Raw genomic sequence first — 21,571 nt, 5'->3', positions numbered from 1 at the left:
AAGGCTGGAACATCAGGTAGAAGTAGCAAGAGTAGAAGGACCTAAAGAACCTGACAAAGTTTGAACTCATGATGTTTTTTGTTTAAATACACACTTGCATTCCTACATAGGGCGCACCTTTAACACATAATTAACGCATGTGCTGTTTGCTCATCCTCACTTCAGTAGTATGACTGGCCTAGTCTTGTTAACTTACTGTTTAACTGCACAAGTTACTCGATGCACAATTTTGTTGCGATCATGAGCTGGTGTACAGGTTCCTGATCATACAGCAGGATTTCTATATTGTGTTAGTATTCTGGATTCCAGGCTGTACGGCAGAAACAGTTTGGGTTTGGCATTAGTAGTCGTGCTATCTATGTTTGTGGTTATTTGTAGAGCGCAAACCTTGCCTGTAGCAGCAGAACTTTGTACATGGACGGAGACTAAGACTACAATCCTGCAAGGAGGGAAGAGGAATATGATACATAATAATGGGCAGCGGTGAGCTTTCCTCACTAGTGCTCGGATCTTAAACATTTAAAGCTCCATTTACAATGAAATCTTGGACTGAAAGTCCTCCAATTTCTTCCTCTGAATAAATACGGATTAGAATCCACTGGCTGAATTACCTCCACAATAGCATCTCCATGCTGTGAGAAATTGAGCTGCTGAATTATACTCTGTAGTTAGAGTTTCCATTTTTAAATTGGAGGACTTTCCACATCCTTCACATTCTTAATATGGCCCGTAGTCAAATTTGAAGACTACGAAGTACAGTATCAACCTACAGAACTTGTGATGAGGAGAAGGCATTGCTTAAAGACCCTTACTCTGCCCCAGCTCTTTGTATGGGATCAGTCCAAGTAAAATTATATGGGTACTGACCAGGTCTGAGTAAAAGTTTCAGGAGTGATGTCACAGTTTTTGTATTACACCACTTTAGGCTGGGCCCTAAGGGCAACTGTTTTCGCAATGTAAATTACTTCTTTTCAAGGCTTTGCTAAAATATTTGGGAAATATTTCACTATTCGTCAATATATTCCAGGAGTGGGGTTAAGATAATAAATACGCCTCTGGGAAGATTGTGGGTAATGTTGCAATTGCCCCATGTACTTTAGGACTAGAGTTGGAAAATAAATGCCCCCCTTACTCCTACCTGGTCCTCTTGTGAAGGATGAGCACGTGACTCCATGTTACCAGGATACCTAGGGGTAGATTTATGGAAAGTGGTGGTGCACCAAGTTCACTAAGCGCCCCTTCCCACTGACACCATGTGTGCACCGTATTTACAATATGGCGCACCATGGCGCAGGGTAGGGGGTAGTAGTGTTATATTTTTGTGACGCTATTGAAGTACTCTGCAGGAGTGGTGCCAAAATATTGGCGCTACTCCTGCAGAGTACATAGAGGCCCATTATAAATAATGGAAGCCCCCTTTTAACGCCTGCTTTGCGCAGGCTTTAAAAGTGCCGTACAAAAAGAAGCAAGGAAATCTATTAGATTTCCTTGCGCCATTCCCCCCCCCCTCCATTGGGGCCTCGTTGGGCCACGTTAGCATTAAAAACATTAAGCTAATATGGGGCAAGGTGGCATTAGGAGCTTATACATATGTCCCTAAGTTTCCAGTTTTGGTTTTAAAAAAAAAACCTTTAAAGTACAGCATTCTATAAGCTGGAGTTTTGGTTCTGTTTCATTGTAGCAATCGTGCTAACATACCTAGTAACAGTTATTTCTAAAAGTTAAGCACTTGACTAAGTGTGCGTTCTTGCCTTGTGCCACCTGCTAACCCTAAGCGCTGGGCCGTGTGACGGATTCTTATGGCCTCTTGGAGAGGTACAGGCATTAATGATCACAAGTGCTTACTTACTCTCTCCTGTAAAGGAGAAGGGCTACTGGGTGCTAAGCCTCAGCTAATTTTAGCTGCTGGTCTCCTTCCTGTCAGCCAGGCCGTGCCTGGGCATGGTCCCAAGAGAACATAAACACCTGTGTTTTTGAAACTCTCGATTGCATTGCTCCACGCCACTATTCGCCCAGGCTCTTTGATGTGCTGGAGTGTATGTAGTGCAACTAAACAGATTTGTCCTTATTCTTCCGCTGTATAGCAAAACCCTTAGGTGGAAAGTGTTTTTAATTATTAAGGGTGAAGGGTACAGTGGCCTAGCATGGGTTCCATAATAATGTGGCTCAAGAATTGAAAACAGATCCCACAACCCTCCTTGCATGTAACGCCTACCTGACACAAGGTAACACAATGCAGGGCAATGTGCTGCCTTGCGTTTATTTTTATTTTTAACAAATCAACACAACCAGGATTTGTGTGGCACTATGAATCCCAAAATCGTTTTTACCTCAATGCTGCACCAAAAAGTGATGAAACCCTCACACAAAATCTGCACCTCAACTTATACATTTGTTTTTAAAAACTGGCACAAAGAAATTGGCAACAAGGAGAAACCGGACAGTCAATATCTTCTGCTTAATTGGTTGAGAAATCGAATTTTTAAAATATCTTCGGGGGTTAGGGCACCTTCTGCAGAGACCTTTGGGTTCCTACTAAATCTGAGAGAATAATAATAATGCTAAGACAACTTTAGTGGTTAACACATTTACTGGAAAGATCTTTGATTTTTCCTATTGCCCCTTTTAACTCAAAGTAGAACAGACCCACACATATGGCATTCCTGTAGCAGCGCATGCATAACACTTGTATACAGGGTCAGCACAAAGTCAAAGTGTGCCTCTGTTATGTACTTATGAAGTGCTAACAAGCTGTGCGCCTTTGTTTCCCCTCCACCGCATTTAGATCTAGATATTAGGCTCCAGATAGGTGTGAGGCAGGATACTACATAAAGAGCAAATTCCTTGGGCCAGATGCACGAAAGATTTTTGCATTTGCAAATGGTGAGAATCGCTAATTCAGCCCATTTGCGAATGCAAAGCCCACTTCCCTTTTGTATGAAAGGCAATTTGGTAGTTGTTATTTGCGATTTTTTACATTTGGTAATCACCATTTTTGCATTATAAATAAGGAATCACAAATAGGAATTTCCAAATTGTGAATCACAACTTGTACATATGAAGCAGTTCCTAACTGCAACTAGTCACAGAGTACAGTTTTAAGAAATGGAAATATCACTAATTTGCATCAGGTGTTAATCATGTGCAACCTAAATAAAGTGGACCAAAATGAGGATTTTGGCTGGCATGCAGAGAAGAAACAGTCCACCATGTGTAAATGAATTTATTTTTTTAAACCGTTCAAATATTCACTCTCTCAATATACAGGTTGAGTGTGATGTATCCTATATAATTACAGACTTTGTTGCCGATTTTCAGACAACACACATGATTCATATATGTTCTGCCACAATGAGATTTATAATAGGCTTGAGGCGGATTTGGCTACGGTTTTCTCCTTGGTAAGCCCATATAAATTATTTTACACCCAGTTTACCATCGAAACTAATAGCTCATACTAATGTAAGGTTACTTAACGTTTTTGGAGAGAGTGCACATGAATTACGGCTATGGATCTTAACACCAAAGTTACACTGAATACAAGGAGTTACAAGAATTACAAAATTAACTGCCAGAGGAAGAAACAAAAATATGTGAAAAAGCATGTTGTACAAAAGACAAAAATGACATCTGGTTGTCAAATGTCAGAGAGCTGCGTTGCCAGACCGCATGTTGTTGCAGATGGCAAGATACATTCACAGATGTACAAATGTGGAACATGACGATATGTTGATATCTTTCAAGAGGTATTGGTTCAATCCTCATTTTAGAAAAGTTGCAGAAACACTTTGTTAGAGATACGCTATCTCTCGAAGGTGAACATCGTTGGAAAGACAGTTGTAACCATGAGCCACATAGGAAAAGCTGAAGTTAATTTCACAAGATTACAAATAGATTTCACCAAGATGCCTCACTGTAATGGCCAACAATATATTTTAATATTTGTGTGCCTTTTTTCTAAATGAAGTGAGGCCTACACCATACCCAGATGTGACACCCTCACTGTATCCAAGCATTTATTAAGGGGATTAATCCCTTTTTTGGTTTGCCAACTTCTCTGGAATAAGACAGAGGAACTCATTTTAAAAATGAGCTGAAAAGGGTGATTTGCATGGCACTGAAGATGTGGCAGAATGTTCATTACAGTTATGGCAGAGAAGAACCAGGATTTATGAAAAAATAAATGATAGCATGAAGGCAAAACCTTCAACGGTCTAGGCTTCCAAAACACTGGAATGGTCTGATGCCTTTCCACTAGTTTTGAACAGTATAAGAAAAACATCAAACAAGACTACTCGTCTGTCTTGTCACAAAATCCTGATGGGGGAGCAATGGGGATTCCTGGTATCCAGTCATATGCACTTGTGAGTATCACTGATGATCTGGTTCTAGATTATTGCCAAGGTTTGGCTGAGATGGTAAGCTCTATCTCTCACCAGGTGAATCTTGCTACACATTCAGCAAGTGAAGAAGCCTCTTACAATCTATAGCCTGGAGACTGGGTTGTGTTGAAAATGCACTTGTGCAAGCATTGTTTTTAAAAGGGTCCCTACCAAGGGAGCTTGGTGATGAATGATGCTGTAAAGCGGGAGGTTTGCCACAGTGGATCCACCCATCTCACATGCAAATAACAAAGACTGCACATGAAGAAGTGATGACACAAACCACTGATTCAAGAGTCAATCTCAAGTTCGCTACTTGGATACAGAAGGCAGAGAACGAAGAGTTAAAAAAGAAAAACAAATTCAAGCTTACGAAAATCAAACTCTGAAAATCAAATTCTGTAAAACCTCAAATGCATATGAGATTGTTACAGTTGTAAATCACAAAAAAACAAGAAACTGGTAAAGACAAAAATTAAGAAGGTGATACAAATGAAACTGATGTTGGAAACTTGATACCAGCTGAATGCCAGAATGTGTGCAAGAAAGAAAAAGAATGTTGAAGAAAATCAGCAGACTACAACGAACTAAAGAAGAAACAGCTGAAGCAGTGAGAACCCTGAATGACCAAGACACTGACATATATATGTCAGAAGATGACCAAGGATGAGAGTGGCAAACATGAGGTGCACATTGTCTGAATGGGTTTATCTGACAATGAATGAATTAGAGCAAAGTGACACTGATTTGTAAGCTTTTTTTGTAGTGTACCCATATTACTTTCCTCGTTAGAATATTTCATTTTGCTCACATTTAAAGCAAGAGTATATGATAATATGCCTGCATTTAAAGAACATTGGTGTTTGTGTTGTGTTCTGCCTACGTTAGAAGAAGACTAATATTGTGTCTGATGTATCCAGTTGAAGATAGTAGTTTGCTTAACATAAACATTTGAATTGAACTTTGTGATTCATGAATTGAATGGCTTCCTTATGTTTGCATTCATTTTTTGTCCGCATATAGATTTCTCAAAAAATATTTGCATAAAAGGTTTGGATTTTTAAGATGATGTACATTGTTTTGAGATTTAGATTTTGTTTTTGAAGTATTTTATAGGGAGAAGTTGGCTTTATTTAAAGGGAAATTTTGCTTAATCTTTTCCGGTTCGATCTGCATGAGCCAAATCCAATTTCATATTATACAACCACAGCATCAGGGATAAAAAAAATAGATCATAGAGATAGTTTAATTGATAACTATAGAGAAAATCATATGCTAGTTTGTTGAGTGTATATAATTTGGGAATGAAAGTATCAAACTTCTAAATCTGCATCCACTTCCCTATATCTGTTTCAGAAGGTGTAATATATTTGCACCTTCCTCTTTCTCATGGTTAAGTTTATGGTATATACCTTTCCATTCTTTTGGGACAAGATTTTCTAAAAATGAATAGTATGAATTTTATACTTTCTATATATACATTGTTAGACGATAAAGATGTTAATGTAACAAATAAACCTATAAGGCCCATTATATTTTGTAACTCTTACATGTGGCAATGAAAAGCATAGATCCAAATGTCAAGTGTAATTGCATTAAATAATATAATGACAAAAGAGTGAGGATTGCTATAAATGCTGAGCAAGTAAGAAAGGTTCAACTGGAGTCCAATATGCATTCTAGATGTAAGATTTTGCGGGAGAAGAATGGAGTTGTCTGTATGATGTAAGAGAAACACAAGGAATCGGATGCTTTCTTATCTTTGGGACAAGTGACTGTAGCTATAATTATATTGTTTGTAAATATGGTATGGTAGACAATGATCCAATATTTAAAGGCATTTATCACATGTGTGGGACAACAGCTTATTTCAACGTTCCTAATAACTGGGAATGCTTGTGTTATATGGCCCCAGTATTTAATTTCCCCAAATCTGCTATACTAACAGGTTGGATGAAATGAGTGAAGTGAGTATTAAGAGGTTGAAACATGGATTTCGACAAGGGCTTATGGATATATGGGGTGTGCTGATTCCTCCAAATGATGTGGCTTTGAATGATGTGAAGATTAGAAAGCTGTCTACTTCAGTAGATCGTTTGGCTACGAATACTGGTGATGCATTACCAAAAAGGAATGAAAAGATGATAGCCATTCTTTCAATGGTTATCCAACATTGTATTGCTTTAGATATTGTGCTTATGAAAGAAGGTGTGTGTGCCGAGTGATAAAGGTACAGTAGTTGCTCCTATATCCCTGGTGGTAGCATGTTAGTAGCAAAGTAGATCCACATTATTTCTAAAATTGTGAACAACACTAAAATATTGGGAGAGATTGGTGTGTGGGAAACAGTTGGTTGATGGTTTACTAAGGTAGGAGAAGGAATTGGAAAAGTAAGTGAAAAGTTTGGAAATGTTAATGGTGACTAATGGCTGAAAATATTAAAACCTTTATCAATACTCTAATATTAATATTAACATTTTAAGAAGTTGTTAGTCTTAACTGAGTTATTTAAATGTGATTGTGGAAGGAAGAGGATGGCCAGAAAAAGGAAAAGAGAGAACGTTGAGATAATGACTTCAAAGATGAGGTACGTGATCGGACTAAGGGGGTCATTACAACATTGGCGGTAAAAGCCGCTTACCGCCGTGCAGAAGTCCGCCAACACACCGCCGCGGCTGCGGAATTCCACCACAGTTAATATGACCCACATCTCAGAACCCGCCAAAATTCAGACACCCACACAAGTCCGCCACACCAAAGGTCAGTGATAAACTGGCGAAAACAAAAACTCCACCGTCACGCCAACAGAAATACGCCCACACTATCACAAAACACGAATCCACGTGGTGGTCTTTCAACCACGGTATTCCATTGGCGGTACACACCGCCACGCTCAAAATACACACACATTTACAAAACACAACCACATTGGACAATTCCAAATACACACACCTGAGACACATACACACACCACTCCCACACACCCAATACAATATAAAACACACACCCACATCACCCACAAACCCCTACGCCAAAAATTGAGAACGAAGCACAGAGAGAGACACCACCAGCAAGTACAACAGCATCCACAGGCACATAACACCATCACCCACACAACTTCCACGCACCTCACACAACACACCACTACATATCAACACACTTATCACCACACACACCACCCCACACATCACCTACACCACCCCGTGGCACGGCAAAGACACCCCAGGTTCTCGGAGGAGGAGCTCAGGGTCATGGTGGAGGAAATCATCCGGGTAGAGCCACAGCTATTTGTATCACAGGTGCAGCACACCTCAATTGCAAGGAAGATGGAGCTATGGTGAAGAATAGTGGACAGGGTCAACGCAGTAGGACAGCAACCAAGAAATCGGGAGGACATCAGGAAAAGGTGGAACGGCCTACGGGGGAAGGTGCGGTCCGTGGTCACAAGACACCACCTGGCGGTTCATCGGACTGGTGGCGGACCCCCACGTCCTCACCCACAACTAACAAAATGGGAGGAGCAGGTCTTGGTGATTCTGTATCCTGAGGGCCTCGCAGGAGTAGGTGGAGGAATGGACTCTGGTAAGTCAAATCTTAACTATTACATCCCCCACCCTACCTGCATGCTATCACATACCCCCACCCTCGCCCTCCCCCCTAGCACTCCAACTCCTCACAAATGTCCCAATATCACAAACCAGTCATCCCAACACCAAGCCCTGCATGCAACAACAAAGCATGGACACCCATCACCAAAGCATGCACACTGCACATAGCCATACACCCCCCTAAACCATCATCACACAAGGTCCCACACAGGAATGCCAGCACTGGGGTACACGGTCACCCACCCATTGCACACCATGCCACACACAGATGCAATGATCATGCATTTCCACCCCTGCAGGACCCCTGCCTAACGTCACCAGACAGGAGGGTAAAGACATCTCCACTCCACCCACAGAAGAGGCCCACAGTGATGACAGCACCTCTGTCCAACTGGATCTAGATGACCAGCCCGGCCCATCGGGGGCCTCGGGACAGTCGGTTCCCCTCACACAGGCACAAGCCACCACAGACCTTTCCCCTTTGGAAACACCAGCACAGCACCCACCCAGCGGGCCCATACCTCCGTCCCCAGGACACGTCAATCAGCTGTGTGTCCACCACTACAGGGAACCCAGGATAACCCACCACCCCAACAACAACAGGGACCTGGGTGCAGTGGCAGTGGGCACACAGTCCAGGGGACGGAGGCCCAGGAACACAGGGGAACTGGGAGGGCTGCCGTGCGACAGGGGGCGGACAGGCCAAGGGAACCCTCTCTCCACGAGGCCCTCTCCTCCATCATGGGAGCATACCACCACTCCCAGGAGACAATGGCAACAGTACTGGCCAAGTTTCAGGAGACCCAGCGCATGCAGGAAGAACAATATATGGGCTTCAGGGAGGAACTCAGAACCATCAGCTCCACCCTGGGCACCATTGTCGGGTTGCTGAAGGAAGTACTCAACACCAGGAGGGACACTGTGGCACTCCAAGGGGCCCCTGACACTAGCATGGACGATGAACTGCCCACCACCTCCACCGGCGCTAGTAGACAGGATGCCCGCTACAGGACCACCACACCAGCACCCCACCCCCTGCAGAAGGAGAACCACCCCGCAAACGGTCCCTAGGATCCAGGAGCAAGACAGAGCACGATGCCAAGACCCCTGCCAAAAAATGAGACCACCCTGATTGTAATCCCACTGTCCCACTTTGTCACCCTGTCCATAATTAAACTGCCCCAGCTCCACTTCCTATGCCCTTATGGGCAATGCACCTGTGAGACTAATAGACTGGACTCTGCCATGGACACTCCTCCGCCATCACCCCCCACCATTTAACTTCCCCCTCCAATAATTTGCATTTAAATAAACACACCTAAAGCACAACATTATCTGGAGTCTGTCTGCGATTTCGAAATAGTGTATTTGCAATTACAGTGACAAAATGTTCTTGAAATAGTAATGTCAACATACCTATGTCACACAGCTCTAGTCCATGAGGAATGTAAGCAGATGACACATGTTGGGACCCACATCTGTGAAACCGTAAGGGAAAGTGACAACTCAGTGACCATACACTGGGTGAAAACGACAGACAGGATAGAGGTAGTAGTGTAAAAGTACATGTAGTGGGCTGGAATGTATTCTCACCTGTGTTTCACTGGAAATATTGCTGGATCACTGTGTCCCTGTTCTGCATGTCTTCTTCCTCTGCTTCATCCTCATCACTGTCCACAAGCTCCACAGCTGCCACAACACCGCCATCTGGACCATCCTCCTGCAGAAAAGGCACCTGTCGTCGCAAAACCAAGTTGTGAAGCATACAGCAGGCTACGATGATCTGGCACACCTTCTTTGGTGAGTAGAATAGGGATCCACCTGTCATATGCAGGAACCTGAACCTGGCCTTCAGGAGGCCGAAGGTCCGCTCGATCACCCTCCTAGTTCGCCCATGGGCCTCATTGTAGCGTTCCTTTGCCCTGGTCCTGGGATTTCTCACTGGGGTCAGTAGCCATGACAGGTTGGGGTACCCAGAGTCACCTGCAAATGGCGAAGGACAACTGTTAGACACACACTAACCTGTAGGGATAACCCCAGACAACCATTCCCACCGTCTTGCTTCCAGGGGCTCACCTAATAGCCACACACAGTGCCTCTGGAGTTGACCCATCACATAAGGGATGCTGCTATTCCGCAGGATGTAGGCGTCATGCACTGAGCCAGGGAACATGGCATTCACATGGGAGATGTACTGGTCTGCCAAGCATACCATTTGTACATTCATCGAATGATAACTCTTCCGGTTTCTGTACACCTGTTCACTCCTGTGGGGGGGCCAAAGCCACATTGGTCTCATCAATGGCACCTATGATGTTGGGGATATGTCCTAGGGCATAGAAATCACCTTTCATGTAGGCAAATCCTCCACCTGAGGGAAAACGATGTAGCTCCGCATTTGTTTCAGAAGGGCAGACAACACTCTGGACAATACGTTGGAAAACATAGGCTGGGACATCCCTGATGCCATGGCCACAGTTGTTTGAAAAGACCCACTTGCAAGGAAATGGAGCACTGACAGCACCTGCACTTGAGGGGGGATTCCTGTGGGATGGCGGATTGCTGACATCAGGTCTGGCTCAAACTGGGTACACAGTTCCTGGATTGTGGCACGGTCAAACCTGTAGGTGATTATCAAATGTCACTCCTCCATTGTCGACAGGTCCACCAACGGTCAGTACACCGGAGGATGCCGCCATCTCCTCACATGTCCCAGCGGACGGTGCCTATGAAGGACAACAGCGAGCACAGAGTCAAACAACTCAGAGGTACGTACCCACAGTTTACACAGAACACCAATCATACACAAAAGGTGGCCTGTACGTGTGTTGAGACTAAGCCTAGGTATGTGTGACGCAGTGTAAAATGAGGCCATGTGGGCCCCTGAAATGGCAGCTGCCTGACCTCTAAAGTGGGACAATGGGATGTGAGGTAACTGCGCTGGCGTTGTACACTGTCGCGGTAGGCGGTCGGAGACCGTGGCGCAATGCTGCATTGGTTAACATTGGACTCTATGGGTCCCAGGAGCCAATGACGATGTACGCCGGCGGTGATGGTACGCACCGCCGCGGACGTGACCGCCGCAGACGTGACCACCATTTTCTATCTGTTCAATCACTCAATACCTGATCTTCGATAGGAGAGGACCTACACTGCAAGTGCAACTGTGACCTCAGTCTGGAAGAGACAATGGCTCGTGCGTCTGGGGAAAGGGCCCCTGCCTTCACATCGGAGGAGTTGGAGAAGCTCGTTGATGGGGTCCTCCCCCAGTACACGCTACTCTACGGTCCTCCAGACAAACAGGTAAGTACACAGGGAGCATGTTGTATGGGCTATGCCTGTGTGGAGAGGGCTGGATGTAAGAAGGAAGAGTGCTGCGTGCATGAAAGACGGTGGGTGCATGTGCCACATGGCAAGGGTAGGGATGGGGGCCACTCACTTTGACGGTGCAGTTGGTAATGACTTCTCTTCTTCCCTTGTACATTTGATGTAGGTCAGCGCCCACCAGAACAAAGATATTTGGCGTGCCATCGCCAAGGACGTCCGGACGTCTACCACAGACAGAGCACCCACTGCCGGAAAACATGGGAGGACATTCCCCGCTGGAGCAAGAAGACGGCGGAGGCTCAGCTGGGGATGGCCTCCCAACCTGGGAGGGGTGCCCGTCGAACCATGACCTCCCTGATGTTCAGGATCTTGGCGGTGGCCTACCCGGAGTTGGATGGGCGCTTGAGGGCATCACAACAGACACAAGGGGGTGAGTGCACTCTCATTCAGCTGACTTTGCGCGCAGTGGAGTTGTCTGGGTGGGGGAGGAGGGCTGTGGGTTTCCCTAGGCCAGGGCGAGTTCCTGTACGCTAGGCCCCCTCCATAAGGCATGGCCCTGTGGCCCCCCACCCCACCTCTGTAGAGTGCCAAGTACAGCTATTCATGCCCCTGTGTCATCTATGTGTGCAGATGTCGTCCATAGCCTTGTAGGCCATTTCCCTGGAATTGCACTGCAGAACCCAGGAGCGCGAGGCGTAGTGCAGGGGGTTTCTGTGTCTGTCTTGTCCGCCAAAGGTAGCGGTAATCCATGCACTCAACATGTCTTTATTCTGTGTCCCCCCCTTTTTGTGGTTTACCTGTTCTTGTGTGCATTAGCATCATCAGGCGGAGGAGAAGTGGCCCCGGAGCTCAAGGGAGTTGCATCCCACATGGCCATGGAGGGCCACACTACGGACTCTGAACTCACCAGTGGGATGGAGGGCGTGGGGAGCTCCACGGCGGGGACAGGAGCTGAGACCAGGGACACGGACTCATCCTCTGATGGGAGCTCCCTTGTGGTGGCAGCAACATCTGTGCCCCCAGCATTTACAGGTACAGCCGCCACCCCCCCTACCAGCACCGCCCTCCCAGCAGCCCCTCAGCCTTCGCCCTGTGCCCGCTCACCCAGGAGGGTGGGCATCACCTTCGCCCCAGGCACCTTAGGCCCTGCCCCAGTCACCCCTGCTGCCCTCAGTGAGGAGGCCATTGACATCCTCAGGTCACTCACTGTTGGGCAGTCTACCATTTTGAATGCCATCCAGGGTGTAGAAAGGCAGTTGCAACAAACTAATGCATTCCTGGAGGGCATTCATTCCAGTCAGGTGGCCCTTCAACTTTTCAAACTCTGGCCTCAGCACTGATGGCAGCCATTGTCCCTGTGTCTAGCCTCCCCCTCCAACTTCCTCCACCCAGACCCAATCCCCTGTACCTCTGCCTATCCCAAGCACACCATCAGACCAGCGTGCACACACCTCACCACACAAGGGAAGGTCAGGCACACATAAGCACCACATATCCCTCCGAAGATACACAAACGCAGGCACACACCCACCCAACAGCCATCCACCTCACAACAGCCTCCAGGGCATGCACCTGCACCCAAAGTCACCAAACGTACACCTCCTACTACCACCACCTCTTCCTCCGCTCCCAAACCGCCTCCAGCTACCCGTCCCAGTGTGTCCAAAAGAATTTTCCTGTCCAGCCTTGCCCTTTTTCCCACACCTCCCCCACCCCGTCCATCTCATAGGTCCAGAACTAGCACCTCAGCCACAACATCTCCGGGACCAGTGGTGCAGGTAGTCACAGGTATGTGGAGTGCACCGGCCACCAGGACAGCCAGTGTGGCACGGAGGCACAGCACAGCCAGTCCCCCCCCCCTGTGAAGCATCAGAAGTTGGCCAGTGCCCGGCGGGAGAGGGGCAAGACTCCAGCCACCAAAGCCGCTCCCAGGGGTCCCGTTGGGAGTGTGGAGTCAGCTGTTACACCTCCCAAGGTGGGGAAGGGCCACAAGAAACCTGGCAAGTCTGGGAAGAGAAGCACGGCGGAGCAGACCGCCATCATCCCCGCTGCCCAGGAGGCCACCCGCCAGCCCCATCCCAGCTGCCCAGGAGGCCACCGCCAGCCCCATCCCAGCTGCCCAGGAGGACCCCGCCAGCCCCATCCCAACTGCCCAGGAGGGCCCCACCAGCCCCAGCCCAGCTGGCCAGGAGGGCCCCGCCAGCCCCATCCCAGCTGCCCAGGAGGGCCTCGGCAGCCTCAGCCCAGCTGCCCAGGAGGGCCCTGCCAGCCCCAGCCCAGCTTCCCAGGAGGCCACCGCCAGCACAAGCCCCGCTGGGCCATGAAGGACCGCCAGCACAAGCACTGCTGAACAGGGTACCGCCAACTCAAGCACTACTGAACAGGGCACCTCCAACTCAAGCAGTGCTGAACAGGGCACCTCCAACTCAAGCACCGCTGAACAGGGCACTGCCAAATCAAGCACCGCTGAACAGGGCACCGCCAAATCAAGCACCGCTGAACAGGGCACTGCCAACCCAAGCACCGCTGAACAGGGCACCGCCAACTCAAGCACCACTGAACAGGGCACCGCCAAACCAGCACCGCTGAACAGGGCACCGCCAACTCAAGCACCGCTAAACAGGGCACCGCCAACTCAAGCACCGCTAGCCCCTGAGCGGCAGGGGCACTGACACAACTGGGTCCGTCACGGGGTGAGTGATGCACTCTGAGCACCAGTCCCCCTCCAGAACCAGTGGAGACATCCATCCACTACCTCTGTCCTTCACAGGATGAAGCACTCTGGGCACCAGTCCCCCTCCAGAACCAGTGGAGACATCCATCAACTACCTCTGTCCTTCACAGGATGAAGCACTCTGGGCACCAGTCCCCCTCCAGAACCAGTGGAGCGACATCCATCCACTACCTCTGTCCTTCACAGGATGAAGCACTCTGGGCACCAGTCCCCCTCTAGAACCAGTGGAGACTGTTATCCACTTGAGAGACTGTGGCTTTGCACTCCCCATGATTGAACAGTGGGCAAACCACCCACTGGAGAGACTTGAGAGACTGTGGCTTTGCACTCCCCAGGATTGAACAGTGGGTAACCCACCCACTGTAGCGACTTGAGAGACTGTGGCTTTGCACTCCCAGGATTGAACAGTGGGCAAACCACCCACTGTAGAGACTTGAGAGACTGTGGCTTTGCACTCCCCAGGATTGAGCAGTGGGCAAGCCACCCACTGTAGAGACTTGAGAGCCTGTGGCTTTGCACTACCCAGGATTGAACAGTGGGCAAACCACCCACTGTAGAGACTTGAGAGACTGTGGCTTTGCACTCCCCAGGATTGAACAGTGGGCATTGAGCCCCCTCGTGGATCTGGGGTCGTGCACTCATCCGGCTGAGGTGCCCCCCTTCCATTCCCCCTAAGGTGCCTGTTGTATTTCTATCTGATGCCTCTGCAGTGTTCTCTCTATTTTGATCTGGTATCGAGTGTGGGCCTCGCCGATGCATTTTGGGCCCAGTGGTCCACGGACTATAAATGGTGCAATACCTGGACTTGTATTATTGGTGTATATATTTGTTTATAGTGTATATATATTTTGGAGTACTGTATTTTAATAGATTACAATGGTTACAATCATTTCCTTTTGTCTTTGCATTCTTCCAGGGGGCTTGGTGGGGTGTAACTGTTATGTATCAACATGTATTAGTGTGTGTGTTGTAGTGGGTGAAGGTGGGGGTGTTGCATGTGTGTGTCCCTGTTTTTTCCCTCCCCCCTCCCCTGTGTCGTAGGTGCAGTACTCACCGTTGTCTTCACCCCTGGCGTTCGTGCTCTTGGTAAAGGAGCAGGAAGACTATTGCAGTTAGAATTTGGAGTTCCGGGTCCATGCTGTCCTCGTGGAGTGTGATGAGGTGAGCGTTTTCCCTTTAAAATTCCTGTTTCCGCCGTGTTTTTATCCGCAGTGAATCCGCCCCGGAAAAGATGGCGGATTGGCCTGTCATAATAGTGTGGGCGATACATTGTCTCCCACCTGTCTGTTGGCGGTGACCGCCAAGCTGTTTGTTTGTACCGCCGTGGCGGTCTGAGTGTTAAAGTGGCTGTCTTTAGTGGCGGTTTCCGCCACAGTCTTAATTGCAAATTTTTTACCGCTGGCCTGTTGGCGGTCTTACCACCGCTTTAACACCGTCAGGCAGGGTTGTAATTTGGGCCTAAATCCTTTCAGAAAGAAGGGCCAGATGTAGGAAATTCCGATTTTTTTTAATCGGAAATTGCGAGTCGGTGTGACTCGCAATTTCCGATTCGCAAAATCGGATGCAGAGCGGTGTCTCAGACACCGTCTTCGATTCGCTATGGGGTCGCAAAGACCCACCTCATTAATATTAATGAGGTGGGTCGCAGTTTGCAACCCCATAGCGAGTCCCTTCACTCACAGGGATGGTGGCCTGCTGAAGCAGTTTTTTATTTTTTATTTTGCAGCCCGTTTTCCTTAAAGGAAAACGAGTTGCAAAATAAAAAAAATAACGAAACCATTTGGTTTTGTTTTTTCAGAGTAGGCAGTGGTCCATTGGACCACTGCCTGCTCTGAAAAAGCATTTTGGGCAACATTCACAAAGGGGAAGGGGTCCCATGGGACCCCTTCCCTTTTGGGAATGGGTTACCACCAGTTTGACACTGGTGGTAACTGCAAATTGCTTTGCGACTGCATTCGCGGTCACAAAGCAATTTAGCATTGCAATGCGAGTCGCAAATAGGAAGGGGACACCCCTTCCTATTTGTGAGTCACATTCACAATTTGCGAGTCGGTACCGACTCGCATATTGTGAATGTGCATCGCGATGAGCATTTTGCATGGCGCAAACTGCGATTTTCGCAGTTTGAACCATGCAAAATGCTTCCTAAATCTGGCCCGAAAATATGAAGAATTTAAATTGATGGAGAAACTGTTGTACAATAGTGCAGAGTAGTTTGGTGTTGACTTAAAAATCATCAAGGGAGGCCTTGCAGAGTAGATTTATTAATTAGAAAAATAATGCTTTATTATTTGTCATTTGGGGTTAGCACAACCATGCCTCAATTTGACATGGGAGCACCTCAGACTGCCTGCACAAACATGCACATGATTTGCATATTTGCGGAAAAGAAATGCTTTTTTATTCTGCATGTTTTAAAAGCTCTCCAGCATACTTTTCCATTATTGAAAAAGTAGAAGAAATTACATTTATTTTCTCCGGGTGTTTTATAAGATGTTAACTTTTGTGTACCTTGGAGGAAGCTGATATTCTAACTGCTTTCACTCTAGTAACAAATCCAAGGATCCTTGCTGCTGAAGATCCATTCAAAAGCTGAAGGGTCCTTTGTATTGTGATATGTGCAAAGATACAATGTCATTCTCTTTTTTAGGTAAAAGACTAGCATTAAGTATGTATTCAGGAGATGTCTTTAGCAGTGCTGTGGTTATTGTATCATACGTATGTGCAAGCTGATTTGAAATTAGCTCTTTGCCATTGAATCTCACCATGTCAAGTGTGTGTGTCTTTCAATCACAAAATTGCTTTTGAGATATGTGCAACAGCTTTTGCCCATTCTTAGAAGGCAGGCTCTATACTGTTCTGTCTATTGATTCATACTTAGAATTTTCATACTGAGCTATACTCTGGTTCTGGCTACTGATTTGCTGTGGAGGTGGACCATATGTTAAAACCTCTCACTTATTATCTTATTGAATTACATGATCAATGTAGGAAAGTACCATCTTCCTTAGCATGTTAACCCCATTTTTCACATGTATGTCAGTATGTTTTTGCCTGTCTCATTGGGATCCGGATGGTCAGGACCCCAGTGCTCATAGTTTGTGGCCTAATGTGTATGACTGTGTAGTGACTAACTGTGTCACTGAGGCTCTGCTAACCAGAACCTCAGTGCTTATGCTCTCTCTGCTTTTAAATTTGCCACTGTAGGCCAGTGACTTCATTTACTAGTTTCAATTGGTATACTGGACCCCCCTTATAAGTCCCTAGTATATGGTACCTTGTCGCGCCGCTGCGCGTGGCACGAGCCGAACATTCGGCTCGGGCCGCAGCACGCGGTCATAAGACACGCCGCGCCCCCAGCCTACTCTGTACCTTACGAGGCCCTAAATTGGGCATGGGGCCTCGTTCTTTTTTAGCGCACCGTGTGTCTAGGCAGGTCTGCCCCCCACTCACCTGTTCTTTTCTTTTCTTTTCTTTTTTTTTCTGGACATCTGGTTGTGCCTTTTATGTTTTTCCCCCTTTCCCATAGTAGCCTTCTCTTCCCAGCATTCCTTGTTCCCTACTATAGCTCCTAGTCCATTCTGTTTTATGTGCTTTTCCTTATCTAAGATGGTGTCCTTTTACTTCCTGTTGGTCGTTTCCTGTTTGTTGGTATTTAAGGGCTGTGTTTCTTTCTCTCCTTGCGCTGCAACACTTTCTGTTTGGATGGTGTCTTCGCTCCTGCTTCCTTGTATTCCTGTGCTGGTTCTCGTTGGTTCCTGTGTATTTTCCTGTATTTTGTTCCTGCTGTTACCTATTCTTTTTGTTCCTGTTGCAGGATTCTATCTTTTTGGAGGTATTTTCCCCCTTTTAGGGTTTTTTTCCCTCTGGCACTACTTCTGAGGGACACGGCCTGCTCTTGGCGTACCCATTGCCTGCAGCACCGTGGCTACCAGAAAGAGTCGCCCCTACTTGGGCCAAGGCCGAACATTCCAGAACAGGATCCACGCCACTGGCTCTGCGGCCTCCAGGGTAAAGCAGCACGTAAGTTGTGACAGATTGCAGCACCCAATACTCCCGACGTCGTCTAACATCATGGATGATACAGTGGCAGCTGCTGCAGATCCTCACCAATCTCTTCTGGCAACCATTCAGCAACAAGCTCAGGAACTGCAACAATTACGCAATGAGAATGCTGCTTTACGACAAGCTTTGGCCTTTTGCAATGCGGATGTTCCGGCCGTCTCCACCTCTACTTCTCGTTTCTCAGTGAACCAACTAAGCTGCGAGAGTTCCTCGATGCATTGACAGTGTATTTCTCCTTCCGACCTATCCAATTCTCCCACGACAAGACAAAGGTGGGATATCTTATCAGTGCGTTATCCGGTCCTGCCTTGGCCTGAGCAACCCCAATGGTATCCTCCAATGACCCAGTATTATCGGACTATTCCGCTTTCGTGAATCAGTTTAAACGGATTGGAGGCCTCTGCGGAAGAAGCCTTATGTGACATCCAACAAGGCTCACAAGATGTCTTCCAATATATTACCCGCTTTCGACAGCTAGCGGCTGCGACCACTTGGGTGGAACGAACTCTGGTGACTTTATTCCGTAGAGGACTAAAAGAGGAGATTAAAGATGAGTTAGTACACTCCACCCGAGTTGAAGATCTTCGTGATCTGATGGATCAGGCTCTTTCCATTTAATACCGTCTCCAAGAACGACGTATGGAGAAGAGAAAGAGTAGAGGATTTTCTCAGCCAAGCACTTCACGTGTCTTTATGCATCATCCAGAGGAACCTCGTCCTCCCGCCAGAGACACCGAAGGCGAACCCATGCAAGTGGATACCACTCGAGGCCCACTTTCCGTTAGCGAGCGGGAAGACAGACGTAGGAAAGGATTGTGCCTGTATTGTGGTGCTGCCGGCCACATGCTTCGTACCTGCCCCGTTAGTCCTCAAAGGCTATCGGGAAACACCACTTCCCGTCCTCTGTAAGAAGGGAGCGGACGGGATCATCGGCTATACCTTCCATCAATTCATTCAAGGACAAAGCCACGACTTTGTTTGTGTTACCTGTGACGCTACATTTACCGGACGGCCGTCAAGAGAGAACAATGGCTTTACTTGACTGTGGTGCCAGTGGCATATGTATGGATAAAACTTGGGCCACGACTCAACAAATACCAACACGACCCAAAGAAACCCCAGAACAAGTTCACACAGTGGATGTGTCCTTAATATCCTCTGGTCCAGTTGATACCACCACCACGACATCAAGTTTACAATTCGGAAACTACCAAGAACACATCTCATTTGATTTTATATCATCCCTCAATCATACTATCATTTTGGGAATTCCGTGGTTCATAAGACATAACCCTTATGTAAATTGGGAAACCCGGACTATTTCCTTATCCTCACAGTTTTGTCATGAGAACTGCTTTGCTTCAGACACTTATTGGTCACCCAAGAGGTTGATGCCTACTGAAATTATTACCAGATGTTCCATCAATACAGTTCAAGGTGTCCCCGATCACTATCTAGAATTTCAAGATGTGTTCCAAAAACCAACCAGACCTGAGTTACTTCCACATCTAGATTACGATTGTGCTATTCCCTTGGAACCTGGAGCTATCGTTCCCTTTGGGAGGATGTATTCACTCACGGAACCTGAAAGGGAAGTTCTAAAGGAATATCTGCAAGAAAACTTACATAGTGGTCTTATTGTACCATCGTCCTCTCCGGCAGGGGCTCCCCTCTTTTTTGTACCCAAGAAGATGAAGGATCTTCGTCCCTGTCTGGATTTTCGAGGTCTAAATAAAATAACTATAAAAGACCGTTATCCTTTGCCCCTCATCAAGGATATACTATAGGCAGTCAGAGGGGCTCAACGATTTGGATCTTCGTGGAGCCTGCCACTTTTTGCGTATTAAAGAAGGAGACGAGTGGAAGACTGCCTTCCGGACCCCTTTTGGTCATTATGAGTACAGAGTTATGCCTTTTGGTCTCACTAATGCCCTCTCCATTTTCCAAAGATTTATGGACTCTGTGTTCTCTGATCTCTTGAAGCATACGGTCGTCATCTATTTAGATGATATCCTTATTTATTCTAGACGTCCTGAACTTCATTCCTCTCACGTGAAACAAGTCCTCCAAAGACTCCGGGAACATCAACTGTCCTGTAAACCGGAAAAGTGTGAGTTTGACAAGACTGAAGTCAAATATTTGGGATCTCACCTTAGTCCCACTGGAATAGCAATAGACCAGGAAAAGGTACAAGCCATCCTAGACTGGCAAGCTCCTTCCTCTATTAAGGAAACGCAATGTTTTCTAGGATTGGCTAACTTTTATCGGCAGTTCATCTTAGACTTTGTAGAACAAACCAGCCACATAACTCAAACATTAAAAAAGGAAAATTTAAAGAAAGGCTTTGTCTGGACAATGGCGGCTGAAAAGGCTTTTCAGAGTCTAAAAAAGGCCTTCACTCAAGCACCAATATTGAGACACCCAGATACTAACAAACAATTTATTGTTGTTTACTGATGCTTCCAAAAGAGCCATCGGAGCTGCCTTACTCCAACAACAAGAAGATGACGGTCTTGAACATCCTGTGTTCTATTTGTCCCATGTACTCTCTGCATCGGAACAACATTACTCAGTACTTGAAAGGGAGTTGTTAGCTCTGAAAACAACCTGCCTAGAGTGGAGGCAGTTTCTTGTGGGTTCCAAAGAGCGGTTCGAGGTGAGAACAGACCATCGTAATCTACAATGTTTGCGTAATTTTTTATACCAGAGCAGTCGTCAAGCATGTTGGGCCTTTTTCTTCAGTCAGTATGACTTTTATGTCACCTATATTCCTGGATCCCAAAACATTCTGGCTGATGCTCTGTCTCGCCGTTATCCAGATTGTACTTCTACCCCATCTCAGTATCTACTTGAACCCAGTAAAATCATCGGAGTAGCTCAGTCTTTCCTGGATGAGGTACAACTGGAATATTCTAATCTGACTGATGAAGAATTAAAGAAACTGAACATATGTAAAATGCAAGGGTATTATTATTATAAGAACTTGTTGTTTCTCCCTACTAATGGAGTAAGAGAAAAGGCACTACAAATGTGCCATGATTCGCCGGTCGCTGGTCATAGAGGCATTAAGGCCACACAAGAACTACTCTTGCGATCTTTTTGGTGGCCTACCTGGAAATATGATGTCGAAAAATACGTGCAGGCTTGTCCCATATGTGCTCAAGTAAAGATCCCCGTTCCAGACCTGCAGGATTACTACAACCATATCCTGTTCCACCGGCTCCCTGGCACACCATTTCTACTGATTTTATGTGTTCATTACCTCCATCAGCAGGAAACTGGGTTATCATGGTCACCATAGATTCCTTTACTAAGATGGCTCACTTCACTCCCCTGAAAAGACTACCTACGTCCCAAGAACTATGTCAGATATTTATCCATCATATTTTCCGTCTCCAAGGACTTCCACACAGCATTGTATCTGACAGGGGACCTCAGTACATCTCCCGGTTTTG

The sequence above is a fragment of the Pleurodeles waltl genome, chromosome 11 (genome assembly GCF_031143425.1).
Source record: "Pleurodeles waltl isolate 20211129_DDA chromosome 11, aPleWal1.hap1.20221129, whole genome shotgun sequence".
NCBI lineage: Eukaryota > Metazoa > Chordata > Amphibia > Caudata > Salamandridae > Pleurodeles > Pleurodeles waltl.
This window is presented reverse-complemented; position numbering follows the sequence as displayed.